We start from the raw sequence: 18,733 nt of genomic DNA, 5'->3' as shown, positions 1-18,733 counted from the left end.
ATCTCGGGAATGCTGAAGGGGAAATAGGGATGATAATCTCCCCGGCCTTCACATGCACCAGTTTTCTCACACAGTTCTTTATCCCACTGAATAGTCACATGTTTGAGCCAAGTAGCCAAGTCCATGGCTTGGGGCTTGTCGGGCTGACCAACAGACAAAGTTGCAAGGAGCAGCATAAGGATGGTGGCAATGGGAAGAACGCGCCCAAGTACAATATGCATTGTCTTCTGTTCGGGATTTCGTCCCTCTCTCGCTCTTTCTCTCTCTCTGCTTTGTGGCTTGTGGGGATGACAGACTGAATCCTGGGATTCCCTTATGGGAGACAAGAACAGCAAATAAACAGCAGAACAAAACCTGCAAGTATAGCGGGGACATTTTAAAAAGGCCCTTGTTCGATGCCATAAACAACATCAAAGTTGGTGCCAAGCCAGTGTCCCAAAAAAGCCATTTGCCCAGGCAAGCCTATTATGTGACCACGAGAGCAGCAAAATTAACCAGACTGTACAATGGTAATGGAATAAAACCAGGCCAAGTATTTCCTGACAGCAGCAGGCAGGGCAAGGGATGGCATGGCCTTGCGTCCCAGGATCAGTCCATCATTCCACAATGGAATGATCCGCTGGGTTTGGACCCCTCCAAACCAGAATGATGGGAGTCAGTCAGTGTTGAACCTTGCCGTGGTGCAAGCCAGGCAGGGCCGCCTTAAGCCCATCCAGCACCCTGGCGCTAAGGTCCCTCCAGTGCCCCCCTCCAGAGCCCCTCCAAGGACCCGGGAGTGCCAAGCGGAATGCGGCAGCAGCGGGAGGCCACCTCCGAGGACTCTGCGCTGCGCCTCCTTCTCGTTTCCCCAGCGCGGGGTTCCGCTCACTCAAGCTTTGCCACCAGCGCGCGCACCGCGGGACCAGCAAGAGCTGCTTGGGCTCTGTGCGCGCCCTGGTGGCGGAGCTCGACTGAGCGGAACCCAGCACTGGGGAAACAAGAAGGAGGCGCAGCGCGGCGTCCTCGGAGAGGAGAGAGACGCGGCAAAGCCTCTCAGCTTGTGGAGCGCAGTCCTGGCCAGATCCCTGCGCTCACTTGGAGCCCTTCCAGGGCCCTCCAGGGCCCTCCAGAACCCGGCGCCGTGGTTCTCCACGCCACTAGCCTATATGGCTAGGACGGGCCTGAAGCCAGGCAAGTGAGGTCTCACTGGGGGACGAGGGTCCAGATTCCAACCAGGCAGATACCAAACCCACGCTTAGGTTGGCCGTGGTCAATCCTCCCCTCACAGGCCCCTGATACTACGTAGATCCTGCCCAATGCCATTTCTGCCCTCATACAAACAACGTTCTCCCGCCCAACAAAAGCTATAATTTCACTGAGGGAAAGGCAGAAAAAAATCCCAACCAAGTGCCAATCAGGTTGAGGGGGGGGGGAACCTTTCCAACACTGTCAACCAGTAACCCCAAAAGGCTCTAACCCAGGCATCCCCAAACCGCGGCCCTTCAGATGTTTTGCCCTACAACTCCCATGATCCCTAGCTAACAGGACCAGTGGTCAGGGATGATGGGAATTGTAGTCCAAAACATCTGGAGGCCCGAAGTTTGGGGGTGCCTGCAACCTATGGGTAGGCAAACGAAGGCCCGGAGGCTGGATCTGGCCCAATTGCCTTCTCAATCCGGCCCACTGACGGTCAAGGAATCAGTGTGTTTTTACATGAGTAGAATGTATCCTTTTATTTAAAACACATCTCTGGGTTATTTGTGGGGCATAGGAATTCGTTCATTCCCACCCCCACCCCACCCCCCAAAAATATAGTCCGGCCCCCCACAAGATCTGAGTAGACCAGCCCCCTGCTGAAAAAGTTTGCTGACCCCTGCTCTAACCTGAGGGTGGGCGGGAAGCTCTCAAAGCAAATTGGCTGTGAGCTCAGGATAATAAAATGACTCAAAAGTGGATGGGGGGGAACCCAGCCAAGTAGGTGGGGTATAAATAATAAAATTATCATTTATTAATTATTATTATGTCTACAGTCAAACAGAATCCATAAATCCACCCCAATGTCCCTTGCCACTCCACCGCTGCAGAGCCTAGAACCTTCTGCCTGTACTCAGGGGTGGATATTTGTGCTTAATATGTGTCCCATAACTGAATTCAATAGCAAATTTTACCCTCTCTCTCTTAATTAGTTCAATTCATAATTAGCAATGATAGCCTATAGCACAATCAATTGCCAGGAATCACATTTATTCATTTTTATTCCCTTACTATTATTATATTTATAATTGATAGCTATTTACTGTAACAGCTTATATCAGCCGGCAAGGGTGCATAATGCTAGAAGGCTGATGGGCCTCCCCTACAAAGCTGCCCAGGCTACACACAAACAAAGAAACATTTAATGATTTTTTAAATAAAAAAATCTGTATGTCATAAGGCCGCAATATCCTCACGAAACCACCAGGTGGGGCCATTGCGCGCGCGCACACACACACACACATGAAAAAGCAAAATAAAAAAAATTATTCAGTAGCACCTTAAAGACCAACTAAGGAAAAGCAAAACAAACCAAACATTTAATCTACATGTTGTAGGCTGCAATATCCTCAAGAGACCACCAGGTGGGGCACTGCATATGCAAACAAATAAACACACACACACACACACACACACACACACACACAAAATAAATTTAAAATTCTCACTTTGTGAGGCCTCAACATTGGTCAGGGCCACTGGGTGACACTGTTCCATAAAAATAAACATAAATATCTATTTACCACACAGCTGAGGAGGCATAAGGCTCTTTCTGCCCTCTCACCCAGCACCCAAAAGAGGTGAACCTGTTACATTATTACCTTATTGCATCAATGTTAATTTACTCTTACTTCTTCTTGAATGGTCCCCTTGTAGAGGGGGCAAGAGGAATTGCCATAATTAGCAGTTGCCCTTAATTAGCACCCAGTAAACCTCCCAGAAACAAGCAAGACTGAAACAGGGTTAGACCAAAGCAAGGGGCAGGTACCGTACCAAGGAATAACACAGAGTCTTCCTGAAGCTCTCGAAGCAAAATGGCTCTGAGAGGTCCAGTGGGAAGGAACCAGCCTTTTATAGGCTTTCCCCTCCCCTCTGCAGCAAGGGGCTCATGGGACAGCTTTTTCCCATGAGCCCCAAGCTTTTTCCCACGAGCCCCATCACATGGAGAGGATACTGGGAAAAACCTTGCCCTGCATTTTGCTCCAATGTATGGGCTGCAGCGCCGCTGGGCAAAGGGGTCCTGCATTTCCTGGGCATGGGATGGGGCTTTATAAATGGCTCTCCTTTTTTTAATAATAATAATAATAATAATAGTAGTAGTAATTTTTATTGGATTAAAAAAATTAAATGTACAACAAAATCAACTGCAAATCCATATAAAGATATTGCACTGAATCTCAAGACTTCCCACCATCTCCTCCAAGGCCCCACTCTCTTGGGGCCCCCCCAAAAATAATTAAAGGAAAAAAACCTGGATGTACATTTCCAAAATATAAGATAAAAACCAAATAAAATAAAACCTACATACAGCAACAGTGTTTTGTGTTGTGTAGGCTCCTAGTGGGCTACCACTAAAATGAGGCTGCATTTTAAATTGCATTTTAAACTGTATTCTAAGTTATATTTTAATCAACTGTTTTTGTTTTTTTGTTTAATGTTTTTACTGTATTCATATTGAGTGTTAGCCTGGTCTTGGGCAGGGTGTAAATAAAAATTTACTACTACTACGACGACGACGACGACTACTACGATGTAAGTAATGGGCCCCACCTGCTAGCCTGTGTCGTAAAATTAATAAATTCCCTTAAAGGGGATCAACCTCATAAGGAGGACTGGAACCCAAGGAGCAAATAGACCTAGGCTACTTTTGGCCAGGATAAAATGACAAAGACCAAAACCCAGGGCTTGTAAAGCAAAGTGTGATCTTTATTTTTAAAAAAGGAGTTCTGTTTTAACAGAGGGTTCCCTCAATAGCAAAGGTGGGAAGAGGAACCCTGAACAAAAGAACATTTTTCCTTATATACTGTCAGAGGGCCTGATATGGCTACTCTAGAGTAACGACTCCAGCGTGGTCTTTTTAGGCTTTTATTAAGTGCTGATTATTTACAGTGTTCAGAGCGGTAAATATGCATCCTTAAGGTGAGGTGTCAGAACCTCCGAATGGCGATTGGCACGTTTTCTTCCAGCACAGAATCCTTGGTAGACCCAACCTCTTCCCCCTACGTTTGCGTCGCAATTCGGGAGTTGGGGGGATTGGCCTTCCCCCCGGGCCCCCCACTTCCTGTCCCACCTGGTGCATGGGCTCCGCAACCTTGCCTGAGCCTCGGACCCCACTTCCTGACTCTCCGCTAGAGGCAGAGCTCTCCCTACTCTCTCCAGCGCTTGGGGATGGGCTGGAACTTAAGATGGGAGGGACTTCCCGGTATCCCTTGTCCCTCACATCCACCCCCCTCCCAGGCTCCTCTCCCCCCCTCCCTAAGGGCTCTCCGCTTGCTGGGGACGAGTGAAACCCCAAGAAGTCCGTGGTGTCAGAGCCTGTGGGTGCAAAAATTTCCCCCCAATCTGGCGATCTTTCCCTCTCCCCCTGGGAAGATTGGCATCCCAAAAAGTCTGTGGCGTCAGAGCTGGTGGGAGTAAAAATGTTCTGCCAGTCTTCTCCTGCCTCTGACGTAGTCGACCTTGGTGAAATCCACACCTCTTCTTCCGTATCCTCAAATTCCGCTTCCCATCTCCATGGAGAGCTGCTGCCTGCTATCCCTTCCTCCCGCCCCTCCCCCTCCTCCTCCCTTTCCATGTGCCAGGGCTTGGGTCTGTGGGGGAAAAGGGCGTGGAACTCTTCCACTAAGAATTCCTCAGGTACTTCCGTGGCCGATATCCACTCATTGTGGGACGGCGGAGTGTCCTCCCATGCTATGAGATACTCCAGCCCTCTCACCCCTCTCCTTGAGTCTAAAATCTCAGTTGCCTCATTGAGTCGCCGGGCGTCTCCCGTCTCCCCCCCTCCCTCTGGAGGCTGATCACTGTCCCGCAACCTGGTGCTTTCTCTGTACAGCGACAGCAGGGATCTATGAAACACTGGGTGCACTCTCATGTCCTCAGGCAGTGCTAGCCTGAAGGCTACCGGGTTGACCTGTTGCGTGACCGTGAAGGGGCCCAGCCTCCTGGGTGCTAACTTCTTGCATTGCCCCCTGGTGGGAAGACCTTCCGAGGACAACCAAACCTTGTCCCCCACCCTGATGACCTCCCCTGGTCACCTGTGGCGATCTGCCCCCTTCTTGTACGCTTCCTTGGCCCTCTCCAAGTGTTCTCTGAGCTGCTGGTGCACCGTCTCCAGGTCCTCTGCCCAATCCTCTGCCTGTGGGCCCTCTTCCTCCTCCTCCCCCTCCCTCTCCGGGAAAGATCTGAGGTCGCGCCCGTAGTTGGCCTTAAAGGGCGACACCCCTGTGGAGACGTGCACCGCATTGTTGTAGGCAAATTCTGCCAGTGGCAGGCGATCCACCCAGTCCGTTTGCCTCTGGCTGACGTAACATCTCAGGTACTGCTGCAGAATGGCGTTGACCCGCTCCGCCTGTCCATTGGTCTGCGGGTGCCGAGCCGTAGACAAGCTGACCTCCACCTGCAGGAGGTTCATTAGCCGCCGCCAGAACCTGGAAACAAATTGGCGGCCACGATCCGAAATAACTCGTAAAGGCAATCCATGCAGTCTGAATACGTGGTCAACAAACAGTTTGGCCGTCTCTTCTGCCGAGACTGCCCTGGCACACGGTATAAAATGGCACATTTTGGACATGAGGTCCACCACCACCAACACTGCGGTCTTGCCCCTGGACGACGGCAGGTCTGTGATGAAGTTCATGGACACTACTTCCCACGGCCTGTGCGGTGTGGCTAATGGCTCCAGCAAACCTGCTGGTGGCGCTCTGACCACCTTTGCTCGCTGGCAGGTGTCACAGCCCCTTACATAGTCTCGAACATCCTCCCGCACCCCTGGCCACCAGAAGTGTCTCATGACTAGGTGAGCGGTTTTGTCCCTTCCAAAATGACCCGCAGTTGGGTTGTCGTGCATCTGCTTGAGGACCTTACGTCTAAGCTGGGTGGTGGGCAGGTACAGTGCACCCTTGTAGAAAAGCAGCCCCCTGCGTTCTGCAAAGTCTTTTGCCTGCTCCCTCCCCCCTCGCAGCTCTCTGAAGATGCGGGTGGCGAACTCATCTGCTGCCGTCAGTGATGTGAGTTCTGCCTCGCTCACCACTGCTGCTCCGCAGGACCATGCTGATGGGGGGAAAATGTGCCTGGGTGCTGGTGGCAACTCCTGCTCCATGTACTCTGGTTTGCGGGAGAGGGCATCCGCCCTGACATTCTGCTCCCCCGGGATGTAGTGGATGGAGAAGTTGAAGTTCGAGAAGAACTCTGCCCACCGTATCTGCCGCTGGTTGAGCACCCTGGCCGTCCTCCAGAACTCCAGGTTCTTGTGGTCTGTGCACACCTGAATGGGGTGCTTGGCGCCCACCAGGAAGTGTCACCAGTGCTGGAACGCAGAGTGGATCGCAAGAAGTTCCCTATCAAACACCGTGTAGTTGCGCTCTGGCTGGGTCAGCTTCCTGGAGAAGAAGGCACAGGGTCTCCACTCTCTGTCGGCGTCCAGTTGCAACAAAATGGCGCCCACAGCTCTATCTGAAGCATCTGTTTCCACGCGAAGGGGCGCATCCTGTACCACGTGGAACAGGTTCTGGTCTGAGGCGAATACCCTCTTGAGGCTTTCGAACGCTGCTTGCGCCTCTGGTGTCCACCTGAACTTCTGCTTGCCTCTCAGGCAGTCAGTGATGGGAGCCGTAACGCGAGAGAAGTTCTTGATGAACTTCCTGTAGAAGTTGGCGAAGCCTAGGAGGCGTTGGGCATCCTTGCGCGGCTGTGCCAGTCCAGGATGGCCTGCACCTTGTCCTTGTCCATCGCCAGCCCCTTGTCTGACAGCTTGTAGCCCAGGAAGTCCACTTCCCTGGTGTGAAACTTGCACTTCTCCCGCTTCACATACAGGTGGTTCTCCTTCAGGCGCTGCAACACCTCCCTGACATCCTTCACATGTTGCACTGGGTCATTGGAATAGATAAGGATGTCATCTAGGAAGACCAAGCAGTTCTTGAAAAGGAGGGACCCCAGGACGTGGTGCATGAAGGCCTGGAAGCATGCTGAGCCCCCTTGCAAACCGAAGGGCATCACCAGATATTCAAAAGAGCCCAGCGGCGTGAACATCGTGGTCTTCCACTCATCGCCTTCCCGAATCCTGATCAAGTTGTACGCCCCCTTCAGGTCGAGCTTGGTAAAGATCTTGCCCCTGCGTGCCGCTGTCAGGAGATCGTCCACTCTGGGCATTGGGAAAGCCACTGGCTCTGTCACTGAATTCAGGCATCTAAAATCCACCACAAGACGGCGCTGTTGCGTGTCTTTCTTGTCCACCCAGAAGACCGGGCTGCCCCCTGCTGCCTTGCTTTCTCTGATGAACCCCCTCTTGAGGTTCTTGTCGATGAACGCACGCAGATCCTCCAGTTCCTGATCTGACATGGCGTACAGCTTGGCTGGGGGTATCGTTGCCCCTGGCACCAGGTTGATCTGGCAGTCAAAAGACCTGTGCGGGGGTAGGTGGTCGGACTCCGCTTCGCTGAAGACCTCCTGCACGTCCCAGTACGGTTTGGGTATCGCCTCACCCCCTTTGACGTGCATGGTGGCCACCGTGGCTATCGGAGGCCCCTCCCCTGGTTGGTGCTGCATGCAATGTTCCAGACAAAAGTCCGACCCAAACGTGATGCATCTCTGGTGCCAACTGATGGAGGGGTCGTGGCGCGCCAGCCAGCTCATGCCCAAAACGATGGGGGGGTCTGAGATGGTGGTGACGTTGAAAGCTAGTGTCTCTGAGTGCCGTCCCACCGTCATCCTCATGGGGGGGGGTTTTGATGAGTGATGGCCCCTCCCAGCAACTCCCTGCCGTCAATGGTGGCTACGTGCAGGGGAAAATCCAGCTGCAGAAGCTGGATCTGGTGCTCTTCTGCAAAGTTTCTCGAGAAGAAGTTTGCTGACGCCCCACTGTCGATTAATGCGAGGACCATCAGGGGATAGCCATTTGGGAGCGTTAGCGTCACTTCTAGAACCACCCCTGCTCTGGGGGGGGGGGTGGGCTGTCGCTGCTCCTCGCTGTGCGGGTGGGTGGGTTGGGGCCGGTTTGTGCTAACTGTGCCTGGCTGCTGCCCCTTGTCTCCTGCAGCCAGGCTGTCTCGTTTCCCTGCTGTGGTGCTGCTTCAGTGGGGGAAGGTACAACCGTTCCCGCCTTTCCCTGCCACTCCCTGCGATGAGGGCAGTCCCTGACGCGATGCCGGGGGGAGTTGCAGAGAAAGCAATTCCCGCCTCTTCCCTCCTTGCGTCTTGGCGCCGCCGGGGTTTGAAAAGCCCGCGCGCGCGCTCCACCGATCTCCATCGGTTCCGGCTCTGGGCTTGGTCTGGGCGGGTCTGGGGGCGGGCCCTGGGGTGGGGTTTGGTGATGTGGTCTGTCCTGGGAGCGTGGGAACCAAGGTTTTGCTGCGCGCGTCGCTTGTTTGTCATTCCATCTGGATTCCTGTCTCACCCCCACCGCTAGCGCCGCTTTGCTTAAATCATCCATAGTTCGCGGTTTAGGACCTCTCGCCAGCTCATCCTTAACGTCTGCATGCAAACCTAGGTAGAATGCTGATTTCACTGGCTCACTTTGCAGATCCCACCCCAGTTTGTGCACCAGCATGGTGAATCTCGCCCAGTAGTCCCTAACTGTCGATTTTCCTTGTGTTAAGTTATGAAGCTCCTCTTTTGTGGCCTCCATTTCACTGTCACTAGCGTACATTAGTTTTAAAGCTTCTAGAAATAGTTTTGCGTTCTTCATGCAAGGATTTTTTTGCGCGATGAGCGGTCTTACCCATTCTCGGGCGGCCCCCGTCAAATGCTCTATGATAAAGGAGACTCTGTGCGCGTCATCTGGGAATTCTGCTGCATGCAATTCCAGCGCATAATTTATTTCTGTCTCAAATCCTAGGTACTCCCTAGTGTCGCCGCTAAACTTGGTGACTAGGCTCTGTCCCCTTCTCACTTGGACTAGCTGCGGCTGGGGCGCCCCCCCCTCTAGCGGCTTTCTCCTCTTCCAACTTCTTCTGTAGGTCCAATACCATCACCCTTAGCTGTTTCTCAGTCTCCTCTTTTGTCCTCACCTGGTCCACCAGCTTGTTCAGCTCCTCCTGCGCCCCGCGCGCTTCCTCCTGAGCGGCATGCAATTGCTGCTGTGCCTGCGCTGTAAGGTTCCGTAGCTCCTGCTTCGCTGCTTCGGCCTCCAGCCTCCAATGCTCAGCCTCCTGCGCGCTCATCGCGGCACTCCAAAGTAGCCAAAAAAAGATTCGGAGGTTGCTGTCAGAGGGCCTGATATGGCTACTCTAGAGTAACGACTCCAGCATGGTCTTTTTAGGCTTTTATTAAGTGCTGATTATTTACAGTGTTCAGAGCGGTAAATATGCATCCTTAAGGTGAGGTGTCAGAACCTCCGAATGGCGATTGGCACGTTTTCTTCCAGCACAGAATCCTTGGTAGACCCAACCTCTTCCCCCTACGTTTGCGTCGCAATTCGGGAGTTGGGGGGATTGGCCTTCCCCCCGGGCCCCCCACTTCCTGTCCCACCTGGTGCATGGGCTCCGCAACCTTGCCTGAGCCTCGGACCCCACTTCCTGACTCTCCGCTAGAGGCAGAGCTCTCCCTACTCTCTCCAGCGCTTGGGGATGGGCTGGAACTTAAGATGGGAGGGACTTCCCGGTATCCCTTGTCCCTCACATATACCTTTGGCAGTGTATGTAAGTGGATGGAGCGAAAAAGGCGGGAAGAAATATCATTTTCAGTAAACAGAGTACTTGCAAAAGATAAACATTTTCAAATTACAGGATACTTGTGAATTCCTTTTTCTTGTGAATTCCTGGAAATGTCACTCTGATTGCTGTGATGGTTTTGGAATTTCTAGTCAATGTAATTTTAAGTATCAGTGATAAAGAGAATTTAACATGAAATCCTGTTTATCCTGTGTTGGTATGTGATCTATTCAATAAAACCCTTTTGTTCTGGTGCATTTGTGTATTGGTTGAGTTCGCTTCTTGTTCCCTACAGACCCAGAAGGGGTAGCTATTTTCCTTGTATTTTGAGAATGGAACGGCTTTAAGGGAAACAGATTTCCAAATATAATTCTTGGTTACATGCTAGAGTGATATAAAATATAGGGCTTATGGGTATGGAATGAAATCCTAAGTAAGGATTGTCACCATAAGGGTAGGGACTCATAGCAGATTCTGAGTATAACTTTGATAAGACTTATTCTCATTTAGTGTCGGTGAGCACTGGTTTTCCTTTGCGTGAAGGCTTGCTTAGTGATACGATGTACAGTAAAGGTAAAAGGGACCCCTGGCCATTAGGTCCAGTCGTGACCGACTCTGGGGTTGCAGCGCTCATCTCGCGTTATTGGCTGTGGGAGCCGGCGTACAGCTTTCAGGTCACATGGCCAGCATGACAAAGCCGCTTCTGGCGAACCAGAGCGGCACACGGAAGCGCCGTTTACCTTCCCGTTGTAGTGGTAGCTATTTATCTACTTGCACTTTGACGTGCTTTCGAACTGCTAGGTTGGCAGGAGCAGGGACCGAGCAACGGGAGCTCACGCCGTCACGGGGATTCGAACCACCAACCTTCTGATCGGCAAGCCCTAGGCTCTGTGGTTTAACCCACAGCGCCACCCGCATCCCACGATGTACAGTATAAAATTTTAAAAGAGAATGAGTTCTAAGTAGATGCACTTTGATACAGTATGGAGATTGTCTAAAATCAATTGGAACACATTTTAATAAGAGTTTAAGCAAAATTTTAAAAAAAATCCTTCAGTAGCACCTTAAAGACCAACTACTGAAGGATTTTTTTTAAATTTTGCTTCATCTCAGACCAACACGGCTACCTACCTGTAATAAGAAGAGTTTAATCATAGAAGAGGTACATAATTTGGAAGTCACTTTTAAAAGGTAGGTTTAAAACACATACACAGATAAACTCGTGAATTAAACTTATACAGATACACTTGGGAATTAAACTTATACAGATACACTTTGGAATAAAACTTAAGGAGATTCATTTTCCTGAGTAGGTACATGAATTAAAAGCAACACCCCAAAACAGATACAACGAAGGTCATTTAAAGTAGAACATCTTTAAACAGATACATTTTAAAACAAATACAATTCAACCTGATCAACCGATAACCATCTAAGCTAAGTATATACTGTACATTGAAAATCACCTGAGCAAACATTGATTTAGCACATACATAGGGAAATGATTCCTCAGGGCAATGGGAATGGCTGGAAGAGCTTAGGGGGAACTGTATTGCAAAATTAAGAGAGTCTGAGTGGGCTTTCTGTAAAGGAAGGAGAGACTTGATGGGTTGTTTATAGGTCAAGATTTTCAGGGTGTGTGTGTGAGACAGAGGTGCGATTTATGTAGTTTCCCCCTCTCTCTGATAATCGCCTTATTTATATAATAATATCCTGAAAACACCTGTTCCCTAAAATATCACTGGTTTTCTCATTTCTATGTATAGGGTGCCTACATTTTGCATCTGCATATGACTTTAGATACCTATGAGGTCCATAAATTACCATATAGCATATATTCAGCACACAAAAAACAGGACAATTTGTTGTTGACAAAGGACAGCTGGACATATAGAGGGCCCCATTACCTTCAGCAACTTAGGGCCTCATCAAACCTATATCCGGCCCTGGTGAGAAGTGTTTCAACAAGGCAATATGCCTGTGAACAACAGGGGGAGACTTGACAGCTTCCCAGGGGGTTAACTCAGCTGAAAGATACTTTGCAGATACTTTGCAATATCCAGCCTTGTTTGCTCCCTCCCTCCTCCCTCCTAAGGCATAAGCAATGATGACAAGCCCTTACACAAACCAGCAACCTCTTTCAACTTCACCTCTATCTTTTCCACTTAGAGCTCAGCAAATTGCACTTACCCTGCTAACAACCTAGGAGGGCTAAACAATCAAAGGATCCAGTGGCAAAAGGAAACAAAGAACTTAAATGAAGAACTGGAAAGGTCTTCTTCCTTCCTTCCTTCCTTCCCTCGCAGCCACCCCCACGAGTGAAGCTTTTGCTGCATCTTCTTGGGCTTCCTTTTCATATACTTCAGCATTCAGTGGATTGTAATGTTCCACCATTTTTTCTTTTAACTGAATCCAACTTCAATTATTTCAGGAACATCCCAATCCTATGTCTTCCTGATTTAGCACACTTCATATATTTTGTAAGTGTTCCCTCCTCCAAACATCACGGATCATGATGTACAAATAGGAGCCATGCTGAAACCGCCTTGTCTCAGTGAGCAACCTGCCTAATAGGGTTATATTTATCAATACACCAAAGAGAACATCTGCAATCCACATTAACCAAATTCAGAAGGTACAGGTTGAACTTTGTCTAACTCTGGTAGGGAAGCCTCCCCCTCAATACCTCTAGACATGTTAACAGCTGTAGTTTGTGACCCCCCCTACCCAAGACAATTTGGAGAAAATTTCTAAGCCCTTGCTAAGTGATCCGTGGGTATGTGAGCACAACAGACACCTAGACTCCATTGTTCAGTGAACTGTGTGTGTCAGGTCTAAAGGGAGCCCCTCTCAGAGATGGAAGGAAGAGACAACCCCGGCCAGAGAAAAATGGCAAAGCAAGTTGATGGACTATGCCGAAATGGCAAAATTAACTGGGAAGCTCAGGAACCAAGAAGACAAGAACTTTAAAAAAAGAATGGGAAAAGTTTGTAATATTGTCATTGTCCCCTTGCGGGAACAACGAAATTGCTCATTTTCAGAGTATTCTCCAAATAGGACCCACCATGCAGAAGGCAATGTTTAGTTCCTAAACTGTGCCCTTAATCACAGTTTATGTTCCTAATGCTTATATTCCTAACTTCCTCAGCTACCCGAACTGCTAGAGGTGATTATCTCCAGCTTGTTCGCCTCATTCCACCGGGGGGGGGGGGAGGCTCAATGTTTTGTTTATTCATTTGCTCAATTTATATCCTGCCTTCTCTCCAAAAGGAACCTGGGGCTCTCAATAATAATAATAATAATAATAATAATAATAATAATAATAATAATAATTCACATCCCTGAACAGGAAGATTAAATCCATCAGCCCTAAATCAAAGTAGGGGAGTCATGTTCTGATCCTGCCATGGGGTATGTAAGCCCCCCCCCCCATTATTAGAAGGACTTTGTTATCCATTGTGTTCAGACCACACCTTGTGCTCTCCACCTTTATGGATTCACCCAAGGAACAAATTAGAAGACCACCTTTGAAGGAGGCCTTTGATCACTCTGAGAACAAATCTTGTCTTGTCCACCGAACAAAGTCATTTCCCCACAAATGAATGACAAGAACAGTTGGGTAAATAGGAGATTCATTGATAGTAAGAAGTCCCAATTGACTTCTCACATCACACATCTGCTTTAGACTGTCAGCTTTTCCCATATCTATTAATATAGACCAAACTTTCTCAACCTTCCTTGAGTCCACAGATGTTGTTGGATTAGAGTTCCCATCATCCCTGACCACTGGTCCTGCTAGCTAGGGATGATGGCCAACATCAGGGGACCCAAGGTTGAGAAAGGCTGGTCCGGACACTACACCTTGTTCCATCTTTTGGGCAGAGTTCAACAATAATTCGAAAGGGGTAAGGCTCTTGATGCCTGGTCATTGGTGTGGGTTTGGTGTATAAAGTTTCCAATTTTGTACAACCTCTTTGGAAGAGAAGAATCCTGTCACACGACAGGCACATATTTCTGCCAGGACTGACTTAACTTTTGGGGTGGTTAAAAAAGGTTTCTTTAAATATCCCTTCTGTGAGCAACTTTTAAGGATGCACCAGGCATAGGTAAGGGGTCACTGCCTCTTCAATTTGCCTTTAGTGAAGTGGGTGCCTTGTCGCATTAGCAATTTTTATTACTGAACACATCACCAAGGGCAACCATTTTGTGAATGCCTGTGCTTCACACAGCAATGATTCTCTAAACCGGCCCATGCCCCTACACTGGCCATTTTGTAACTATTTCTGTTTTTGACAGAGCAAAGTTAAGGACACAAGGAGCAATGTTCCTTCTTACATTCCTTACAGCCTACACCTTGGAGGCCCTTTCAGGACCCACATACAGTAATTACCTTATCGCCTACACCAGGGATAGGCAACCTAAGGCCCAATCGCCTTCTCAATCCAGCCCACGGATGGTCCGGGAATCAGCGTGTTTTTGCAAGAGTAGAATGTGTCCTTTTATTTAAAATGCATCTTGGGTTATTTATGGGGCCTGCCTGGTCTTTTTACATGAGTAGAATGTGTGCTTTTATTTAAAATGCATCTCTGGGTTATTTTGTGGGGCATAGGAATTTGTTCATTCCCCGCAAAAAAAAAAATAGATCAGCCCACCACATGGTCTGAGGGACAGGTGGACCAGCCCATGGCTGAAAAAGGTTGCTGAACCCTGGCCTACACCAACATTTGATCACAAGCTCCCCACTTTTCTTGAAGCGTGTCCTCTGTTTTGATCAGGCATAAAGTTTTGAAACTGCACTTGGAGGACTGGCTAGGAATTTCTGTTCTGAATATAGATCGAAAGCCAAGATCTTGTAAATATGCTTCCCTGTGGTCATTATATCCCACCTTTTTTCACTACAATCTCCTGATGAGGTCAGTGAAATGAAACACAGTTATCTTTCTTATGTGTCCGCCATCTGCTTCTATTGTTTCACTCCATGACAAAGCAAGTGTTTTTAAATTCAAAAACAGTCCTTGCTGACTCTGATGACAGTTAAATTTAATTCTTCAGAAACGCTTGTTGTTGTTGTTTTGAAGGTTTTGCAAAAAAAGCTCAACTTGTGTCCGGATTTTTACTTTTTGAAATACGGCAACTCTGTGGTTTGGGAATGTGTAGAGTTAGACATAAGAGCACATATAAAAAAGCAAGAGATCCCATTCATTTTTAAGGCATTTGCTTTATGTATTTATTCATTTACAACAGTTCATACCTTCCTTCACTAATTGGCTTTCTTTTAAAATCAATTTATAGGAAAGTGCCTGTTGGCCCCTTTTAGCTTAGGGACGGATATGTTTGTACCCCTTGTAACCCCTTATTAGCAGCCCTAATTTTAAGTAGCATTTGGTTTACTTTTTTATACAGTGGTACCTCGGTTTAAGTACACAATTGGTTCCGGAAGTCTGTACTTAACCTGAAGCGTACTTAACCTGAAGCGTACTTTCCCATTGAAAGTAATGGAAAGTGGATTAATCCGTTCCAGACGGGTCTGCGGAGTACTTAAACTGAAAGTACTCAAACCGAGGTGTACTTAAACCGAGCTATGACTGGACTGTGTAGATACAAGAACTACATGTATCTAAGCGCACCTACAATTTTCTCCATAAATGAAATATATTTTTTAAGTATGGCATGCTGAATAAGTATTTTTTGCCAGCCACTATAGCTTGCTAGCTTTTTAGGGTAATAGTCTGTGTTATCTGGATCGAGAGGGGCCACAGTCTTAGAATTCTGCATCATTGACATCAAACTACGTGCCAGGTGCTCTGTTGTTGGCCAAATATATTTAACTGATTCTGTCTCACTGATAATGAGTGATTCTTGTAGGTATTCCAAAAACACCTGAAATTGATAAAGTCCACTTGAAAGCCCTCTCAGGCAGGTTTCCTTTTCAAATCCGTCATTGGGAGAGCATTTGTCTTTTTTATTAATCTTTGGAAGGGGGATATTAAATTCAGGCTGAAAATCTGTGCGAGGTTTACAGGCACCTTCTGCAGCACACAGCTCTTGGTCCCATTCAGTAGCCTTTTGTTTGAGGGAAGCAGCCAAGTTTATGGTTTGGGGACTGACAGTAGAATTTTCTGTAGAAGCATCAACAACAGACAACACTGCAAGGAGGAACACAAAGGTGGTGACGTGGAGACCGCAGTCAGGTAGGAGACACATGGTCTTTCAGGATATGCTGTTCCTCTTCAAGGACACCTTACACAAACTACATAGAAGAAAATAGAGCCACTGTAGTTATCCTATATAATAAATTCCCTGTGTCTCTGCATCCAGATTCTGTGTGTCCCGTTTTCCGTGCTACTGAGCATGTGCCCCACGGACACAGGGATTGGACGCAGAGACTGGACGCACACAGAGCCGGGGGGGGCAGAATGCGGTTCTCTCTCCCCCAACGGCTTCCCCTCCAAACTGCCGTCGTGTGTCTCGCCTCCCGATTAATGGCGCGAGGGGCAGAGGGGAAGGGACCGTGAGGGATTGAGACGTGAGCGCACGTTCCCCACCGCCGGGGCGTTCGTGTCCCCGCCGCCGCCGCTCCCCACCCCCACCCCATCGCCGCATTCCAACCTCTCCCCCCACCCGGCGTGTGGCGGGCTCAGCTCTGGGTGGGTTGGAAAAGGCGAGGAGAAGGAGGCTGCTTTCCCCCTTTTTTCTCTCCTACGCTCCCCCCCCCAACGACCAGCAGCAAGCGGGCATCACGCACACGCGTGCTCTCTCCCCCCACCCCTCTGCCTACCGTTTCCCTCGCGGTGCAGGGTCAGAGGCAGACAGAAGCGGGGACAGCGCATAGGGGGGAGGAAGAGCAGCCGGGGGGGAGGAGATGTTTGACAGGGAGCAGGGAAGGAGGGGCGGGTGGCAGCCACCCGCCGCCCGGCCCTCTTTCCCTGCTCCGTGAAGCATCTCCTCTGCTACCCCGTGCCTCTGCTGCATTCAGCAAGAAGCCGGTTGGCAGCGGAGGGATGCTGCTCATTCTTCCCCGCTAACCCTTCGCAAAAGCAGGCTCGAGCCCAGGGGGATGGCAGGAAGGAAAGAGGGCCCTGGCCGCCCCTACCTTCCCTCCTCCCCTGCCTAGGCATGGACCGCAGCAGCGTTGGAGGAGGAGGCGGAGCAGCGACAGAGGACCAGCGCCGGTGGCAGCCCAGGAGAGTCCCAGCACGTGTGGATGGAGAAAAGAAGGGAGGGGGAGAGGGGGGAACGGGCGGGGGGAATTGCATGTTCTAGCACCCGTTAATTTAACGGGCTTCAAGATACTAGTGGAAAATAAAAAAGGTATTTGCTTAGCTCCACAAAGAAGTGACAGGCAAGTGTCCCAAGGAAGCCATTCCATAAATGGTGGGAGGGGAAGCTCCTGAGAAGGTCTGCACCCTAGAGAGCACCCACCTCACCTGAAATGGTGGAGTCTCTTGAAGAATGGCCTGGAGAGAGGACTTACAGAAAGGGCAGTTGCTTGTTCAGATGAGGCACGAAGCCATGCAGGGTTTCAGTTATAAGCCCAGAAAGAACCTGGCTACCAGTTCAATTGTTTCATCTCTGGTGAAACTTGAGAGAGCATACTCACAATCCCAAAATGAAAAAGATGGATGATTCAGATGGTCAAGATACGTGTCTGCAGCTGTTTACCAAAATGGTACCTCGAAGCTTCTGTTGCATCTGCTCAGGTTTTCTTTTTATATACGTCATTGTTCATTTGATTGTACTGTTCCACCACCCACCCACCCACCAATTTTCCTTTAACTAGACACAGCTATAATTACTTCAGGGCCAGGTGCTCAGCCTGAGAGTCATTTTGGACTCACAGTTGTCCATGGAGGCGCAGGTCAATTCTGTGTCCTGTTTACCAGCTCCATCTGGTACGCAGGCTGAGACCCTACCTGCCCGCTGACTGTCTCGCCAGAGTGGTGCATGCTCTAATTATCTTCCGCTTGGAGTACTGCAATGTGCTCTACGTGGGGATACCTTTGAAGGTGACCCAGAAACTACAACTAATCCAGAATGCAGCAGCTAGACTGGTAACTGGAAATGGCCACTGGGACCATATAAGACCGGTCCTGAAAGACCTACATTGGTTCCCAGGATGTTTCCGAGCACAATTTAAAGTGTTGGTGCTTACCTTGAAAACCCTAAACAGCCTCGGCGCAGTATACCTGAAGGAGTGTCTCCACCTCTATTGTTCAGCCCAGACACTGAGGTCCAGCTCCGAGGGCCTCCTGGCGGTTCCCTCCCTGTGAGAAGTGAGGTTACAGGGAATCAGACAAAGGGCCTTCTCGGTAGTGGCGCCCACCCTGCGGAATGCCCTCCCATCAGATGTCAAGGAAATAAACAACTACCTGACTTTTAGAAAACATCTGAAGGCAGCCCTGTTTAGGGATGTTTTTAATGTTTGGTGTTTTATCATGTTTTTAATATTATGTTGGGAGCTACCCAGCGTGGCTGGGGAAACCCAGCCAAATGGATGGGGTAATAATAATAATAATAATAATAATAATAATAATAATAATAATATTCAGGGACTTTCCTTCCTTGAGAAGTTAGACTGGCTCCCTCCTTGTCCTCCTCCTGACAAGCAAGGACCTTTTTTTCCAGAAGGCCTATAGGAAATGTTTTTAAGTAAAGAGCTGGGGTTATGATGTTTTTCTTGTTTTGTGTATTTTTAATAGAGAATGATAGGTGACTGATGATAGATAGATGATATATAGATACATAGATAGAGATAGATTCATGTTCAACCGCCGAACTTCTGATCAGCAATCCCAAGAGGCTCAGTGGTTTAGAAGACAGCGCCACCCACTCCTCCCCCTGTTAAATAAATAAAG

The sequence above is a fragment of the Zootoca vivipara genome, chromosome 3 (genome assembly GCF_963506605.1).
Source record: "Zootoca vivipara chromosome 3, rZooViv1.1, whole genome shotgun sequence".
Taxonomy (NCBI): Eukaryota; Metazoa; Chordata; class Lepidosauria; order Squamata; family Lacertidae; genus Zootoca; species Zootoca vivipara.
This window is presented reverse-complemented; position numbering follows the sequence as displayed.